At 37.6% G+C, this 17,578-nt stretch overlaps 1 long non-coding RNA gene across 1 annotated transcript in view; it reads left to right on the top strand.

The window, feature by feature from the left end:
- The window catches only part of LOC104005670 (uncharacterized), a 289,399-nt gene that overhangs the window by 13,962 nt on the left and 257,859 nt on the right, over positions 1 to 17,578 (top strand). The window contains exons 5-6 of the long non-coding RNA XR_010155286.1: positions 6,264 to 6,350; positions 7,296 to 7,423. This is a non-coding gene — a long non-coding RNA (uncharacterized LOC104005670). The remainder of the gene's footprint in view (positions 1 to 6,263; positions 6,351 to 7,295; positions 7,424 to 17,578) is intronic.

The following is a 17,578-nucleotide window of genomic DNA, read 5'->3' as shown; positions in this document are numbered from 1 at the left end:
ATTATTTCTTCCTTTGGTTTGTTCTTTATTAATCTTGCTATGCTTTGCTTTGTTTATTTTATTAGTTTTTTTTTTTTTTTTTTTTTTTTTTGAAATGGAGTCTCTCTCTGTCGCCCAAGCTGGAGTGCAATGGTACAATCTCGGCTCACTGCAACCTTCACCTCCCAGGTTGAAGTGATTCCCCTGCCTCAGCCTCCCGAGTAGCTGGGACTACAGGCACATGCCATCACACTTGGCTAATTTTTGTATTTTTAGTAGAGACAGGGTTTTACCATGTTGGCCGGGCTGGTCTCAAACTGCTGACCTCAGGTGATCTGCCCACCTCAGCCTCCCAAAGTGCTGGGATTACAGGCTTGAGCCACCACGCCCAGCCTTTATTAGTCTTTTCAAAAAGCCAACTCTTTATTTCATATTATTTATTTAATTTCATTATCTACTCATATTTATTATTTTTCTTTTTATTTCTTTGTGATTATTCTTTTTTTAAACTTTATCGTTTTAGAACAGTTTTCAGTTCACAGAAAAATTGAAAAGAAGGAGGAAAGCTTTATCATTTACCCCTTTCCCCTATACATGCATGAATAGCCTCCCTCCACCATTAACAAAGTCCCCCACCAAAGTGGTACATTTGATACAGCCATTGAACCTACATTGACACATCATTATCACCCAAAGTCCATAGTTAATATTGACTCTTGATGTTGTACATTATGTATGTTTGCACAAATGAACAATGACATGTATCCACCATTATAATATCATAGAGAGCAGTTTCATTGCATTAAAAAATTTTTCTGTTCTCCACCTATTCAACCCTGCTTCCTCTGTAACTCCTGTCAACCTACTGATCTTTTTTAATGTCTCCATAGTTTTTCCTTTTCCAGAATATCATATATTTAGAATACAGTATATAGACTTTTCAGATTGGCTTCTTTCACACATTCACTTGCTTTCCAGTTTCTTCCATTTCTTTAGAAATATCAAGTCATATAATCCATCATATCAAAAGGCCAAAGGAGAAAAAAAAATCACACGATTGTATCAATTGATGCAGAAGAAACATTTGACAAAATCCAATACCCGTTAATGATTAAAAACTCTCAGTAAACTAGGAATAGAAGGGAACTTCCTTAACTTGATAATGAATATCTGCATATTAGAACTAACATCATACTCAACAGTAAGAAACTAGAAATTTCCCCACTAAAACCAAGAACAAGGCAAGAATGTCCCGTTTAAGCAGTATTTTTCAACAGCATACTGAAAATGCTCGCTAATACAATATGAAAGGAAACCAAAATAAAAGATACACTGATTGGGAAGGAGAAAAACTCCTAGGCCTAATAAGCAATTATACTAAAGTTACAAGACATGAGATTAATATATAAAACTCAGTTGATTTCCTGTATATAAGAAATGAACAACTGGAATTTGAAATTAAAACACAATACCACTTACATTAGCAGCCCCAAAATGAAATTTTTAGGTATAAATTTAACAAAGTATGTACAAGATCTAAATGAGGAAAGTTACAACACTCTGATGAACAAAATAAAAGAAGAACTAAATAATTGGAGAGACATTTATGTTCTTAGATATGAACCATCTTGCATTTCTGTGCTGCATGAATTTGACTTGATAGTATTTTATTTAGAATGCCTGCATTTGTCTTCATGTAAGACATTGCACTACACTTTAACCTTGTGTTGGTATCCATGCTGGGTTTTATTATCTAGGTTTTTCTTACCACATAAAATTTGTTATAGAGTAGTGCATCTATTTCACTTCCACAGGAGATTTTATCTATGGTAGATTGGACCACTACCCTTTTCTGTGAGAATATTGATAATGTTGTATGTCCTTGCCTTTCATTCCATTTTCATGACTCTATATTGTCAAGATGTCAGTTCTTCCCAGCTTGACTTATAGATTCAGCGCAGTCCCCGTAAAAATCCCAGCAAATTATTGTGTGGATTGAAAAACTGGTTTTAAAATTTATATAGAAAGGTAAAAGACCCAAAATAGCCAACACAGTGTTGAAGGAGAAGGAGAAAGTTGGAAGGCTGACACAACCTTACTTCAAGACTTATTATCAAGCTACAGTAATCAAGAAAGAGTGGTATTGGTGGAAAAATAGACAAATAAATCAATATATAAGCCATCCAGTCTATGGTATTGTGTTATAGAAGCCCGAATGACTAAGACACTACACAATCAGAGTGTGGACCAATCCAAATACATTTCCTTATTATTTTCCTTTATTTTAATCAACCTAACTACTGAGCATGTAGCCTTTTGTGTTTTATGCTACGTCTGAATTAGGAATGTTAACTTTGTGGATTCAAGGCAAAATGTCTTGTCCTCTTTGTAATGATTAGAAAGCAAGTAGCACAGAATAATAAATGACCTAAGTTTGCTACAAGTAAATGCCCATTTTTTACAGTGGTTTTCAACATCTTTTTCATTTTTGGCTTTAAAGTTTCCCTTATTTTCTGGCAGGGACAAATGTACATTGGAAAAGATTGTTAAAATGTATTCACCATATTTACATTTTTGTATGGGGAAGGTTTTTGATGTTGTCTAATATGAGTTAAGCTGAAAATGATAGTCTCCTTTCATTCTTAAACTCTTTACATTCTGAATTCCTGCTCTCACCTCAGTTCTTGTAAATTTTCTCAATGATCTCATAAATACCAAATTTTATTTCTGCCTCTGAGTGCTCATTTGCTCATCATTTCCCCTAATTTCTAATTTCGGTTTTCCATTGCCATTATCTTTTTTTTTTTTTTTTTGCTCTCTTTGTAACACTACCACCATTTCCTAAGGTTCAGACTTCAAAATTACATAATAAATTTTCCTTTCTGTACCCTGTATTCCATTAATCAGGAAATTCTACAGATTCTTGCTACTTATTCTGTTTTTGTCTATTATTTTTTTTCTATCATTCTCAGACGAGCAGAAACTCAGACCCTGCAATGTTTCTTGTTGGTCTTTCTCATCTTTGTGTATGTCCCACCCCTATGTTTGATCATGGCTTTCCCCTCTTTAAAAATCTACAGTCTAATGTATTACATATTATATATTACATATAATATAACTTTCTTAGATTAATATTCAAATTCTTACTTGATTTGGCCCTAGACTATTTTCAACCATTATCTTTCACAAAACACTTTTGAAGACAAAAATCATGCCATATGAAATGATTTATTGTTCTCTAAACATAAAATCACTCCTTTCAATTTCTTGGGCTTCTGATTTCTTCCAAATGAAATACATTTTACAATGTGTTTACATCCCCACAAATTGAAAGTAACTTTTGTCAAGATAGAGACTAAATGCTTGGTACAGACATCTTGCATGGATGCTACCAAGAATTCCAAAGTTGGAAATTATCTCCCTTTTCTTTTCTTCTATAGAATATTTTATCTATTTTATTATGTCTATCAGATGCTGCCTGGTTAGATGGACATTTATGTACGTCTTCCTATTAAACTGCAAGGTCCATGATAACTCGGTATTTTCAACCTCTTTATGTAGTTGTTATTACTAATCACAATGAATAAATCATAGAAGATTTTCAACAAATGCTTACTGAGTCTGGAGGTAAATATTGTGAATGCAAACTAATCTTTCTTTTTAAGAATGTACAAAATGCTATTATTCTATATGATAAGGAACCAAATAGAAATCAGTAAAGACAGAAGAAGGCTTCTTTTGTCCTCTATGGATGATATGTCATTCCTGAAAAACACATGCTGTAGTTTCCTAAACTGAAAACTTATAAATAACATTATCATATCACCATTGTGTATCATCAAAAGAAATAATTAAAATTGTTTTACAACTGAATATAAAAAGTATCCCTTATACTGCATATTACTTTACTCATTTAATTATCATTACCTTCGTGTTGGCCTAAGATTGCATAGCAAGTAAATGGTGGAGACAAAATGTATACATAACTCTTCTAAAACTCTAATTTTGTATACTTCACACATATTTGTTCTATTATATTAAGCTTATACTGGTTTTAAAATTTCCTTTGTGAGATCATGTATCAACAAAACGTCAAAGACAGTGTTTAACTCCCTTGCAGAATAAGTTTAAATGTATTGTACTAAGCTCCAACATAGTCACTCTGCATATGTGGGAAAGTTCTTTTCAGACTTAGAGTTCTTGAATTAGAATAAGAGTTTGAAATTACACTTAGAACCTGTTTGGAGCTGATATATTATACTAAATACAAACTATAAGTAGTATTTTTTCAAACTGTTGGCACGTCCCCAGGTAATACATGGACTACATTGTTTCCCCAAAAGGTATTTGGTTTAATCTAGCGTTTTTCAAATCAGATTTCACATATGTGTTGTCAGGAAATGTTAGATGATCCACACATCCTATATAGTCATTAATTTAGTGTTAGTTTTTTGATTCTATTTGAAATAAGCAATTGACACAATTGACAGCATTTAGCTTTTAATATACTGGCAAACATGTCTTAGCATTAGCAATTACCTTGACATTTTCTAATATTAAAATGATTACTATCTGTTACTATATTTATATTTGAATTTTTATTATAAGCATATCTACCATTTGATCCTAATATCAAAAAGATAAAATCATTTCTTTTCTAACACAATTTTCATGTTGGACTTTTTAACATTACCAGACAAATGTATAGGTATAAATTTCTATTGAAAATGTTTTCATAGATTAAGACTTCAATTTATTAAGGAATATAATATATTGGGATCTGAGAGTAAGAAAGAGCATTGAGGGAAAGTAATGTACCATTTATAGTGGATTGAGAAGAGGAAAACAGAGGCTGATTTAAAATGCAAATGCAACATGTGCACCAAGGGAAAGGCCAGATGCTATCACAAAGGAAAAGATCACTTAAATAGAGAAAAGTGGTGAGGTGGTCCTGCCATCACATCACCATTAGTTTGCTGAACCTCCACCAACTTACACTGTAGCATTCAGTACCGTGTTTATATTGAGAGTTTTAATTTAGTTTAGCAAAATATCATCCATCACATTAATTGAATGCTGTTACTCTGAATTTTTATTTTCTTAAATTTTTTAGTATTTGCTATAAATGCTTGGTTTTATGATTGGGAGAGAATTAGGCACATGAGGGATTTATTCTGTCGTATGTTTTTATGTATTTAAGCAAGATAAAAATAACTGAAGTCAACACTGTTAGTTCATAATACATCTTTCCTTTATGTGAGTTTTTTTTCTTTTCTCTAGTTGGGAGTCATTGTCTTTAACTATAATCATTCATACAGCAGTTTTAAAACAAAAGCAAACATAATCTAAAACCTACTATAATCTGTTTTTGAAATGCTAATAACAGGTTTGCCAGTTTTAAAGTGTAAAGCAATTCATTATCACAGCTAGCTGACAAAAGCTTGGGGGCAAAGATCTGCTAAAATTATATTAAGAAAAATACAAAACAGTTAACGCTTGAACTTTGAAATTGTTTGAAAATAGTAGAATGAGTCTGTACTAGTATGTATAACATTTTGTTATTTATGGACATTTAAAAACAAATGAAAACGCTTGAAAATAGCTGAAAATTAAATACATCTTAACCAATATAACTAAGTCAACTTCCTCCCCATTGAGAATAAAATAGCAACAAAAAATTCAAGGTCTCTAGTTACCAAAAGTGTATCCTCCTGTCTCTTCTCTCTCTTGTTTCACATATTTTAGGCATTTTGCCAATGTTTAGGCCAGTGATCCATTTATTGCCATGAGATAATATAACGATAGATGATAGTGGTCAGAAGTCTTCTCAAACTGCACAGCTTTCTAGAACCCTTAGTAGATTTGGGAGTTTTGTGTTTCTTCCCATGATAATTTGATTATACTTTGCCAACTGCCAAAATTCTTGTACTAGAGAAATGAGTAAAGTAGCCCTGTAGTGAGGCTATTCATTTGAAGTCAGATTTTCACTGAATACAACAAAATGGCTGCAGGCAGATGTTTCACAGTGGCCCTAAAATGCCATGTTTTGCAAATGCATATATTCAGGATTATAAGTGTTGGTGCCACCTGCTCTTGAAGAGTGTGTCCTTTTTCTTCCCCACTGCTCCCCTAACCCTTCATCATCACTTCACAAATTTACCCTCCAACTGTTAGTTCAAATGAAAATAGCAAATACTTGGTTCAATGGTAAGATAGTTACCATCATTGCTATGGTTTGAATGTTTGTGTTCCCTCTGAAATTCATGCTAAGTCTTAATCCCCAGGGCAACAACGTTAAGAGGTGGAGCCTTTAGGAGATGATTAGCCTCAGAAGAGGAGCGCTGCAGTGAGACCCTCAGTCTTCTTAGTGTGTAAGTGGTCATGATCAGAATGCTGGTAGAAATAGGGAAAGATTCTGAGATGGTCTTAGATGGAAATTACAAATACTATATTGAAAACTAGAGGAAAGGACAACCTTGTTACAAAGTTGCAAAGAACTTGGCTGCGTTGGCTCAGTGTCCTAGGGCTTTGTGGAAGGCAGAATTTACGAGCAGTGAACTTGGATATTTGTGGAGGAATGTCTGTGTAAAGTGTTCAGGTTGCTGCGTGGCTTCTATTAATGTCTTAAAGTAAAATGCAGAAGAGAGAAATAAATTAAAGATGGAATGTATAATCAAAAAGGGAACAGAAATTAATGATTTGGAAATTCTAAATGTTTCCATGTAAAGAATGAAAAGGGTTGTTTTGGGGAGAATAGCAAGAATGTGGCCAAGTGATATGGAAATTAGTATGGATAAAAGGAACCCGGATGCCATTCATCAAGACAGTGGAAGAATGACCCTGAAGGAATTTTGGAGATCTTTAAGGCTGCCACCCCCATCACAGGCCCAGAGTGCTAGGGCCTTGAGAGCAGAAATATTTCAAGGTAGGGGCCCTGAGGTATGGGCTCACAGAAGGGCCGCAGCTCTTCTCCCCTTCTCATCGCCCGCAGCGCAGTGAGAGGGAGGGTGTGTTTCAGGGGGCTGTGTTTCAGTCTGTTTTTTACAGCTCTTTCACAGTCCTGGGGCCCCGCTCCAGCCCGCATCTCCTGGACTGGCCTGGCCCGGCCTCTGCTTCCTGTTGTGTGGGGCGGCCAGCCACTGCTGGCAGAGGGTGGGAGGACTGTAGTGTTACAGCTCTGGCTCAGGCAACACCAAGGTCTGGGCCCCCAGAAGAATCACTACTCTTCACTCCCACAGTCTGTGAGCGTGTCACTGCCCGCAGCTCAGTGAGTCAGCCAGGAAAGTGTTACAGCTCCTTTCACTCCCGCTGTTCAGCAGGTCCCGAGTTCTCATCCCGCATCCAGGAAGACTGAGGTTATGTGGACACCTGGAGGGTGAGCGAGGCTGAGAAAAGCTTTATTGGGCAACCAGACAGCTCTCAGAAGAGAGGTGACCTGAAGCAGGTAACCCCTATCTGCGAGTAGGTACTCCCAACTAGTGTCTAGTCTGGCTCTGAAAAGTAATACCAAACCATTACTTTTTAATTGTTCTATTTGTAATATTTACATTCTATTGAATAACTAAGGGAATTCAAAATCCTTTGCTTATATGTTAAGTTTTTAAAATGGAAAATAAATAAAGATTGTTAAAATATTATGATTACATGAATATATGACAGGAATAAATATGATAACTAGACCCACAGAAAATGCATGTAGTCCTATGTCATTTCAAAGAGAATGAGGATGTTGCAAGAAACAGAGCATATGTATTCAGATTCTTATATGTTAATGCTTTTTCAAAATCAAGTCATAATTAAGGACAAGCTACAAAGTGAGAAAAAAATACTTGGAAATCACTTATCTGACAAAGGACTAAGTATAGAATATAAAAACACCACTCGAAACTCAACAGGTAATAAAACAACCAATCCTGTTTTAAAAATTGGAACATAAACCATCATTTCACCAAAGAGCATATACAGATGGAAACAAGCATATGAAAAGATGATCAACATCATTAGCCATTAAAAAAATACAAATTAAATCCACAGTGAGATAATGTATATTAGAATGACTGGAAAAGAAAACCAAGCAGATGTCACAAAACCAAGCAGATGTCACAAACCAAGCAGATGTCACAATATAAATATGCACTTAATATATGATCAAGCAATCCCACTCAGGTATTTATTCTAGAGAAATAAAAACATGTTCATATAAAAGCTCATGTACAATAGTTATAACAGCTCTTTTTATAACTGCCAAAACATAGAGATAAACTGAATTTCTTCAATGAGTGGATAGATATATTATGACACATTCATATAATAATGTTCAACAATAAAAAGTAATAAACTATTAATACACACAAGGATTAATATTTAAGGCATTAAGCTGTGCTAAAGAAGGTTGTTTTAAAAGGTTACATACTGTATGACTGATTATATTTATATGATGCCTTACAAAAGGCAAAACTGTAGTGAGGATGAAATAATGAGTGAGGCTGGGTGAAGTGGTTCACGCTTGTTATCCTAGCGCTTTGGGAGGCCGAGGCGGGCAGATCATCTGAGGTCAGAAGTTCAAGACCAGCTGGCCAACATGGTGAAACCCCAGCTCTACTAAAAATACAAAAATTAGCTGGGCATGGTAGTGCGTGCCTGTAATCCCAGCTACTCGGGAGGCTGAGGCAGAAGAATTGCTTGAACCTGGGAGGGGGAGGTTGCAGTGAGCTGAGATCATGCCACTACACTCAGTCTCGGTGACAGAGTGAGACTCTATCTCAAATAAAAAAAAACAAAAGAAATAATGAGTGGTTGCCAGAGGTTTGGGTTGGGGAAATGGTGCAACTACAAAGGGGCAGCACGATGGAGATTTGTAGGTGGAGGAAATTGTATCCTCAACTATGGATCGTGGTGGTATTAACATGTTTTAATACTCATGGACTTGTACATCAAAGAGATCAATTTTAGTGTATGTAGTTTTTAAAAAGTAAGATAAAGTAAAATAAGTTGTACCATGTATTACTTACTTCAGATCGGGAGTATAAGTTTCAACACTTTCCCTAGAATTTCCTATTGTATTTTTCCTTTTTGACAGAAGAAAATATATACTTTTGATCAAATAAATGTATAAAAGATTTATGTAAATGTATTTTATAAATATCTCACAGCTTCTTAATAATAATAATAGTATATGTTACATGACACTTACTTTCATTTTGAAAGTATTCTTGGAGTCCTCTGACCTTCTATCTAATTTTATCTAAATATTTGCTAGGTGTACTATACTATTATCATCCATAATTTTTTTACCTTTGCACTCCTGGGTTGGTTCTGGATTTTGAGCTCTTTTCTCAGGAAAATTTACAATTTTCTCGATTTAATCTTTAATTTTTTTAACTAAATCTTCATGAGATGTAAGATTTATATATTTTCACATGCCCCAAAATATATTTTTCTTTTATGCCTGGTAATAATTGGTCTGGGTAAGGAAATCTAGGTTCCATGTCATTCTCAAAGAGCTCTGAAAGTGCAGATATCAAACTCACTGTCTTAATTTGGGTTCCTCAAGAAAGCAGGACCTAAGCAAAAATTTAAGTATAGGTAGTTTATTTTGGTGTTAGACCCAGGAATCAGAAGTGAGAGAGTGGGGAGAGTGAGGTTGTTAAGAAAGAAAATGCAATGTTAGGGTGCTCTATCAAAGTAGCTGCTATGGACAACTGGGCTCAATTCCTCCAGCATATTCTGAGAAGTGTACCTACTACCTCCCAGATTTTTCCATCTGGAGTATAGGACACTGGAGTACTTAATACACAGGTTACCACTCCACATTGTTTGTTGGTTTCTCTTAAGGTGCATTAAATTTCTCCTTACCACTGCCATTTGTTGTTAGTACTTGAAAGTTCCTACAATGCTGGAGAAAACTCTGAGGCAAAATGCAAAAAGATGCACATTTTTCAGCATTATATAAATTTGAGGCCACTTGGAACTGTCTACTACAACTGATAATGAAATTATATGTGCATTGATAGGATGTGACCAAGGACCCACCCCAGAGGTGTCTGGTTCACTCCTTACACTGTAGATATATCTCCTTATGTACCTGACATGGTTTGGCTGTGTCCCTACCCAAATCTCATCTTGAATTGTTATCCCCATAATCCCCATGTGTCATGGGAGGGACCAGGTGGGAGTTAATTGAATCATGGGGGTTCTTTCCCCCATGCTGTTCTCCTGATAGTGAGTGAGTTCTTATGAGATCTGAGGGTTTTATAAGCATCTGGCATTTCTCCTGTTGGCACTCATTCTCTCTCCTGTCACCCTGTGAAGAAGTGCCTTCTGCCATGATTGTAAGTTTCCTGAGCCCTCCCCAGCCAAGCAGAACTGCGAGTCAATTAAACCTCTTTCCTTTGTAAACTGCCCAGTCTTGAGTATTTCTTGTGAGAACAGACTAGTATAGTACCACATTAAGTTCAGTCAGTTTCTGATACTTCAAGGTAGTAACCAGCTGGAATTTTTATAAGATTTAATACAGGAGTTTTAATGGAACAGACTACAGTTCCTAATGCTGCCACTTTGTCCAAGACCATTAGAGATATTTATCGTCTCTTGTCTCAATTGTTCATTCTAGATTTTCTCCCTTTTTTCAGCCATAATTTTAGCTCGTCTAAACTGCTTACCTGGTGTGATGACCAAGAGCTTAATCTCTGAAAGGTCAGTTAAATTACTCAAAGTTTCTTCTGTGATTACCAACTATCTACTTCTGGATAACAAGGCACTAAAAAATTTAGTGGCTTAAAACAACATATTATTTATTATTTATCATGGTTTCCTGTGTTGACTAGACTTAGCTGGGTTGTTGCTTGGGATCTCTCCTATGGTTGCAGTCTGTTAGAAATAAATATTGCAGTCATGAGAAGGCTCAAATGACCTGAATGTCTAAGTTCCAGTTCACTGCAGGCTGGTGACTGGAGTATCTACACATTGCCTGTCCATGTCTTAGGCTTCTCATGTATGGCAGTTGAGTTCCAAGAATAAGTTTATAGAGAGACAGGAAGTATAAATGATATGGGATCTTTGGGGTGTCAATTTTTCTGGCTGGAAACCTCTATGGCTAGTAGTGCCTTTGCCTGAGTTCTTGTTCTATGTCCAGAAAGGATGAGGTATGCAGACAAGTGAAGGATCAACAAGACAAAGAGGAGCTTCATTAAGTGTTAGAACAGTTCAGAGGAGACCTGCAGAGGATAGCTCCTCCCTGTTACTACCAATGTCTGCTGCTCTCAGCAGAGTGGAGGCCCTGGAGAAGGTAGCCCCTCTCAGTAGCTGGTAGCTCTGATGCCTCTGCTGGTCTCTGAAGCTCTCAGTTCAGAAGGTAGTTCCTCTCTGCTATCAGCTATCTCTATTCTCTCCACTCTCTGTCCTGCTCTGGCTGAGCCCATGGCTTTTATTGACCTCAGAGGGGAGGAAGTGTGTGCTGACTGCATGGGCAGCCATGGGAGGGCCCAGGAAAAAGCACCATAAGTTCCCCATCTCATCAGCAGGACTGGCATCCTGGCCCCCAGCTTCAGGCCTGTTCTGGCCTGAAGGTGGGGCTTCACTGGGGATTCACCCCCTTCCTCCCAGGAGCCTGTCTGCCTCCCACGTCATCCATGGAGCCCAGGCTGCTGGTACCTGGAGGCCATCACCCAACCACCCCCAACCCCACCTCAATGCCCCCTCCCACACTTCTTGGTGCCTCAAGTCTGCAGGGGGCCAAGGCAGCAGGGGGCTGACATGTCAGTGCTGCCCCAAATGTGGGCACACCTGGCTGGGCTATGACAGTGCCCAAGCTCAGCCCCAGTCCTGCTCCAATATTGGAGTTAATGCTGGGAGTTGGGAGAGGCTAGGCAGTGGGAGCAGGCACCTCTAATCCTCCAAGGACAAGGGGGCCCTTCCCAGGACCCCCAAGAGTGCAGGAATGCCTGGGTCTGCAGCTCTGGTTTGGGAGGCTGCAGCTGTGCTGGGGGGCAGGGCTTCTGCCTGCTCTTGTAGTGGGAGGCCCAGATCCACAGTCACAACGTGGGTGGCTGCAGCCCCACCCTCCTGGCAACTCCACGTCCTTTCTGGGCCTGGGCTGACATGCAGGGCAGGCGCCACGTTGCTGTGAGCTGCCCCTGTGGCCTCAGCACACAACCTGGCCCAACCCCATCATGGCGGCTCCCAGGGTGGTAGGCTGCAGGCAGCGAGGGCTGTCCAACTCCTTCCTGTGCCCTCCCTGAGGTGACCAGCGTGATGGCAGTGGTTGCACCAGATGGCCCACTGTTGCCATCAGAAGCTGCCAGTTTCTTAAGGCCAGGACCTGGCATAGTGTGACTTGCATTATATTTTATTAGTTAAAGCAATTACAGATCCTGCTCAGATTTAAGATGGGCATAAGACTCATTTTCAATGGAAAGATAGATCTTTTCATAAAATAACCTATGTTTGCAACTAAGTAGTTTTCTTAGTGTCCTTCCTGTTTAGATATCTAGAGAGAGCTTTTTCTTTAATTTTGTCCCATTTCTCTCTCTTTCAGTCCAAGCTGATAATCATTCCTTTAAAGTTTTTGTGGACTTTCTGTGCATTAAATTATAATCCACTTTTTTAAACCAGTGGTTCTAAAATGTAGATTATTTTGTCCTACAGGAATTTAGATGGCCTGGAAACAATTTTGACTGTCAAGAATTGGGTGAAGAGGCCAGGTGTGGTAGCTTACACCTGTAATCCCAGCACTTTGGGAGGCTGAGGCAGGTGGATCACCTGAGTTCAGGAGTTCAAGACCAGCCTGGCCAACATGGCGAAACCCCGTCTCTACTAAAAATACAAAAATTATCCGGGCATGGTTGTGGGTACCTGTAATCCCAGCTACTCGGGAGGCTGAGGCAGGAGAATCGCTTGAACCCAGGAGGCACAGGTTACAGTGAGCCAAGATTGCACCACACTGCACTCCAGCCTGGATGACAGAGCGAGACTCCATCTGAAAAAAAAAGAAAAAAGAAAAAAGAATTGGGTGAAGAGCATCCTACTGGCATCTAATGGGTAGAGCCCACAAATATTGCTAAACATTCTACAAGGTACAGGACAACACAAAAGACTCCCTCATCCCAACAAAAAATTATCTGACCCAAAATGTCTATAGTGCCAAGGTTGAAAAGTCCTGCTTTAGATAACAGCCACACCCGTAAGTCTATTTGAGACAGTCCTTTCATTACCTTTGGTTCCCTATGATAATGTCCTCAATATTATTAGAAGACTTAATGTGTCACAGAGAGGGTATACAAGGACCTTTATCTGTTTGAAGGTATCTTTCAGATACCACTTTAGCTCTTTCTTCAGTTTATCAAGGATCTTATACTTCCACACAATTTGATCCTTGTTTTGAAAAAATTTATACTATGACATTCTCTTTCTGGAGAGATTGGAGATTTTAAAAAACGGTCTTATTTTTGGTCCCAGAAAGCTTGACCTTTTATGTTTCATTTAAATTTTGATTTAAAAAATGGAAGTATTTCCCCCTTTATTTCATGTATCTCTTCTTATATTTTATCATAGGCAGCTAAAATCAGCCAGATGAAGCTTGAAATTCTGCCTTCAAATCTCCCTAACTATTTACTGGGTACTCCCTAACTATTTACTGGGTACTCCCTAACTATTTACTGTTACTGGGTACTCTTTCTATTTTTCTTATTGCCAAAGGTGACAGTGTTGCCAGATTTTCTGCCACTACATAAAAAGTGCCTCTTTTCACTATGTTATGGACTGTTATGGACTGAATATATGTATCCTCCACAAATTCATATGTAAAAGCCTTAACCTCCAATGTGACTATTTTTGGAGATGAGGCCTTTGAGAAGTAATAACATTTAGATGACCTGATGGGGGTGGAGCCATCATGATGAGATTAGTTCCCTTATAAGAAGAGGAAGAAAGACGGATTTCTCTACAAGTACACACATTGAGGAAAGGCCATGTAAGCGATACCAACAAAGTTGGTCCCCCTTAAAATGGGGTCTTTCCCTGTCCAGTGCTACAAAGTCAATATGCAAAACCAAAAGTGAGCGTCTAGAAGTGCAGGTGTAGGGCATATTTAATGAAAGGGTTGGGCATTAAAAACAAGGAGAGGAATATTCATGTGTTTTCTGGGAGTGGGTAGAGAACTTCTTGGAACTGGAGTTGCCACCTTCCTTTTTGTCATTTTATGGTTTATTCTGGTCATTGTCATAGTGATTGTCAATGGTCATGGTGCTTGTGGGAGTGTCACTGAGCATGGAAATTAGATTATAATGAAGTTAGAAGCTCTTCAGAGGTCAGGTGACCTGCCATTTTAGATCCCACCAGTCTTAGCTGGTTTAATCACAAGGGGAAACTTCTGACTTTAGTCCTGTTTCCTAAAGATAAGCAGAGTTAAGGTGGGATAGAAATTGACCTAGGTCTTGAAGGCATTACACTAGGTAACATGAGGACACAGGGAGAAGGTGGTCATTTGCTATCCAGAAAGAGGGCCCTCGTCAAGAATCAAATCTGCTGGCACCTTGATCTCAGGCTTCCAACCTTCAGAACTGTGAGAAGTGTCTGTGGCTAAGCACCTAATCTTTGGTATTTTGATATAACAGTCTGGGCTGAGTAGGACAGCCTCTAATAACATCCTCACTGTCTTCAAACCCTCTCCAACAGCCTCCTTGAGGTCTTCCAGGTTTCACTATCAGTCTCCCGCAAACTCTTCCAGCATCTGCCCATTGCTTAAACCCAAAGACAATTGTCATTAATTTTTAGATTTTGTTTTTTCTAGGAGTAAAATTTACTTTGCTCTTGTTAGGCTGTCATAGCTGTAATTATTCCTTCATCATTGTCACCAGGCATGTGAGCACCATTATTTTAGTTTATGTTTCCCTAAACTAATGCCTGAGAAAAAGACTTAAGTGAAGTTCATCTGTTTGAAATAATATTCCAAGAAACAGGGTTAAGGGAAGGGAGTAGTGAGACAAGAAAGGAGGAAAGATAATGAGGTCACTGCTTGGAGCTTTAGTCTGCTAGGATTTTTGAAGCACATATAATGCCACCCAGAATTATCCCCTGGAAAGACAGTATGCAGTTGAGTTGAGATGCTGTATCTGTGAGGTGTCCCTTTATGTGAAATGTGCTTTTCAAATGTTCTGAAATTAGATCTGCAGCAAGGGGCTGTGGCACAGAGGAGCACTGAAAATATCTTCTACACCAAAACTCATTATTTATAGGCTATTTTTTTTTCTGGAAGCTCTTAATATTTTATCTTCATCCTAGATATTTTAGATTACATTATTACATGTCTAGGTGTAGGTCTTTTTAATTTCATTCTGCTTGGCACTTAGTGACCCTTTAAATATAAAGTCTCATAGCTGTTTTTAACTCTAGGAATTTAGAACTCATACATAATTTCTGCTTCTCCATTTTCTTTGTTCTTTCTTTGGAACCTCCTGTTTATTAGGAATCAAAATCTGCTATATTCTATTTCTTTGTCTTTTTGCTATGTACTCTAGGACATTTCTTTATCAGGAAACCTTTCTGCTGAGTTTTCAATTTCAGAAATCATATTTTGAATTTCAAAAACTCATTTTAGATATTTGTTTTTCGTGGCATTCTATTCTTGTTGCATGGATATATTATCTTGTCAAGTGGAACAGAAGAGAACTGAAGATATACATCTTTTATTTCTTAAAAATCTTCACACAAAGACAAGTTTCAAGGGGAATAAGCCAAATAATTGATCCTGGAGAAAGCAAAAATAACAAGGAAAGACCTTGTTATTTATGTTTTATTATGTATTATTATTATTTATTATTTATGTATTATGTTTTATTTCCTTATTAATTGAGTTTTCTCTAAGATCAGTTATTTATCTTATTCTTCTTGATACTTTTTATTACACAATGATTTTCCCAAATGTCTCATGATAATTGGATTTCCATTCATCTTTATGAATAAAAAAGTGCTGATTCACTTAAATTGCAGGGATAAGTGTCGCTGCTGCTATTTAGATATGTTTGTATATCAAACTAACAAGCATTTCTTTTTTTATCTAAGAGGGAAGTATATGTGTGTGTTGTGTATTGTTTGTGTCTGTGTGTGATGTTACTGGTAATCAGCAGGTTTCATTTGAATGTATATAGATGGTACATAGATGAGAAGCAGGCAGACAGTCTGCCCATGGGACACCCTGGAGAAAATCAAGGTGACTTTAGATGGAAAATCTAGCACTTGGAACATTTGCTATTCCCAAGCAGTTGATTCAATTTCTTTAGGAAACAGTTCTTTGGTTTATGCTCAGGGAACATGCAAGACCTGTCAGGCATCATTCACATGGTAATGGGAGTCTGCTGGGAGGAGCCAAGATACCGTGATGTGGACAGTTTTAAAATAATTTCCTTTGATTGCTTCTCTTTAGTTATTGCTTACTCTCTGGGCCTGCTAGTTCTTAGCATCAGCCTCCTCTAGATTCTCTAAAAAGAGCAGTTTCCACCAATGCTGACGTCTGTTCCTATTCAGCTTCTGACCTATGTCTTCATCTGCCTGCATAGTTTATCTGCCTTTATAACTCCTTCTACTTTTAGCTATGAAAGAGCCATCAGAATATTTGGTCCAGGGATGGGCTCTCCACTCCAAAACGTACTTTGGTTATAAATTTATCTCATATTATATATCTTTACCCTAAGTTAAATAAAACTGTGAGACATTGAAGAGGTAACTACATCTTTTCAGTCTGCCATTTTAAACTGGCAGCAACAAATATTTTCTTAATTTATTTAATAAAGTTTTATGTCTTCTAGTAACAATGTAAAAGTTAAGTAGAAAGTATTTTATATTTTTTTAAAACACAAAGATTTTCTTTTATATAGAACTTAACTTTTAATAGACTTTTAAAAACTTTTATTTAGGCTCAGAGGTACATGTGAAGACTTGTTACATAAGCTATGAAAGTGAGTTTAATATCCTGAAAACATATAGCTAAGACCCAGACTGGGATTAGATACCTCACTATGCTTAGCCCTAAACCCAGATAGTTAAATTAACAAAACTACTAACCAGAGTACTACAGCAACAGCTTAAAACTCAAAGGACTTGGCAGTGCTTTATATCCCTCTAGAGGAGCCTGCTGTATAATCGGTAAACTCCGATATACCTCGCCATCTCTCGCCACTCAGCCTATATACCACCATCTTCAGCAAACCCTAAAAAGGCCTTAGAGTAAGCACAAGTATGTACATAAAAACATTAGGTCAAGGTGTTGCCTATGAAATGGTAAGAAATGAGCTACATTTTCTATTTCCCAGAAAATTTTACAATAACCATAATGAAACCTAAAGATTCAAGGATGATTTAGCGGTAAATGAAGAACACAGTGCTTGATTGAATGAGGCTGTGAAGCACGCACACACCACCCATCACCCTCTCAAATACTATTCTAGAGACTACTATTACTAATAATTTTCCTACACATGTATAGAGGAGATAAGTTGTAACATGTAAGTGTACTGGAAAGTGCTCTTGGACTAACCAAAGTGTAGCTTAACTTAAAGCACCTGGCTTACACCTGGAAGATTTCATATCACCTGACCACTTTGAG

Source organism: Pan troglodytes, chromosome 2, assembly GCF_028858775.2.
Source record: "Pan troglodytes isolate AG18354 chromosome 2, NHGRI_mPanTro3-v2.0_pri, whole genome shotgun sequence".
NCBI classification, from domain to species: Eukaryota; Metazoa; Chordata; class Mammalia; order Primates; family Hominidae; genus Pan; species Pan troglodytes.
This window is presented reverse-complemented; position numbering and strand designations above follow the sequence as displayed.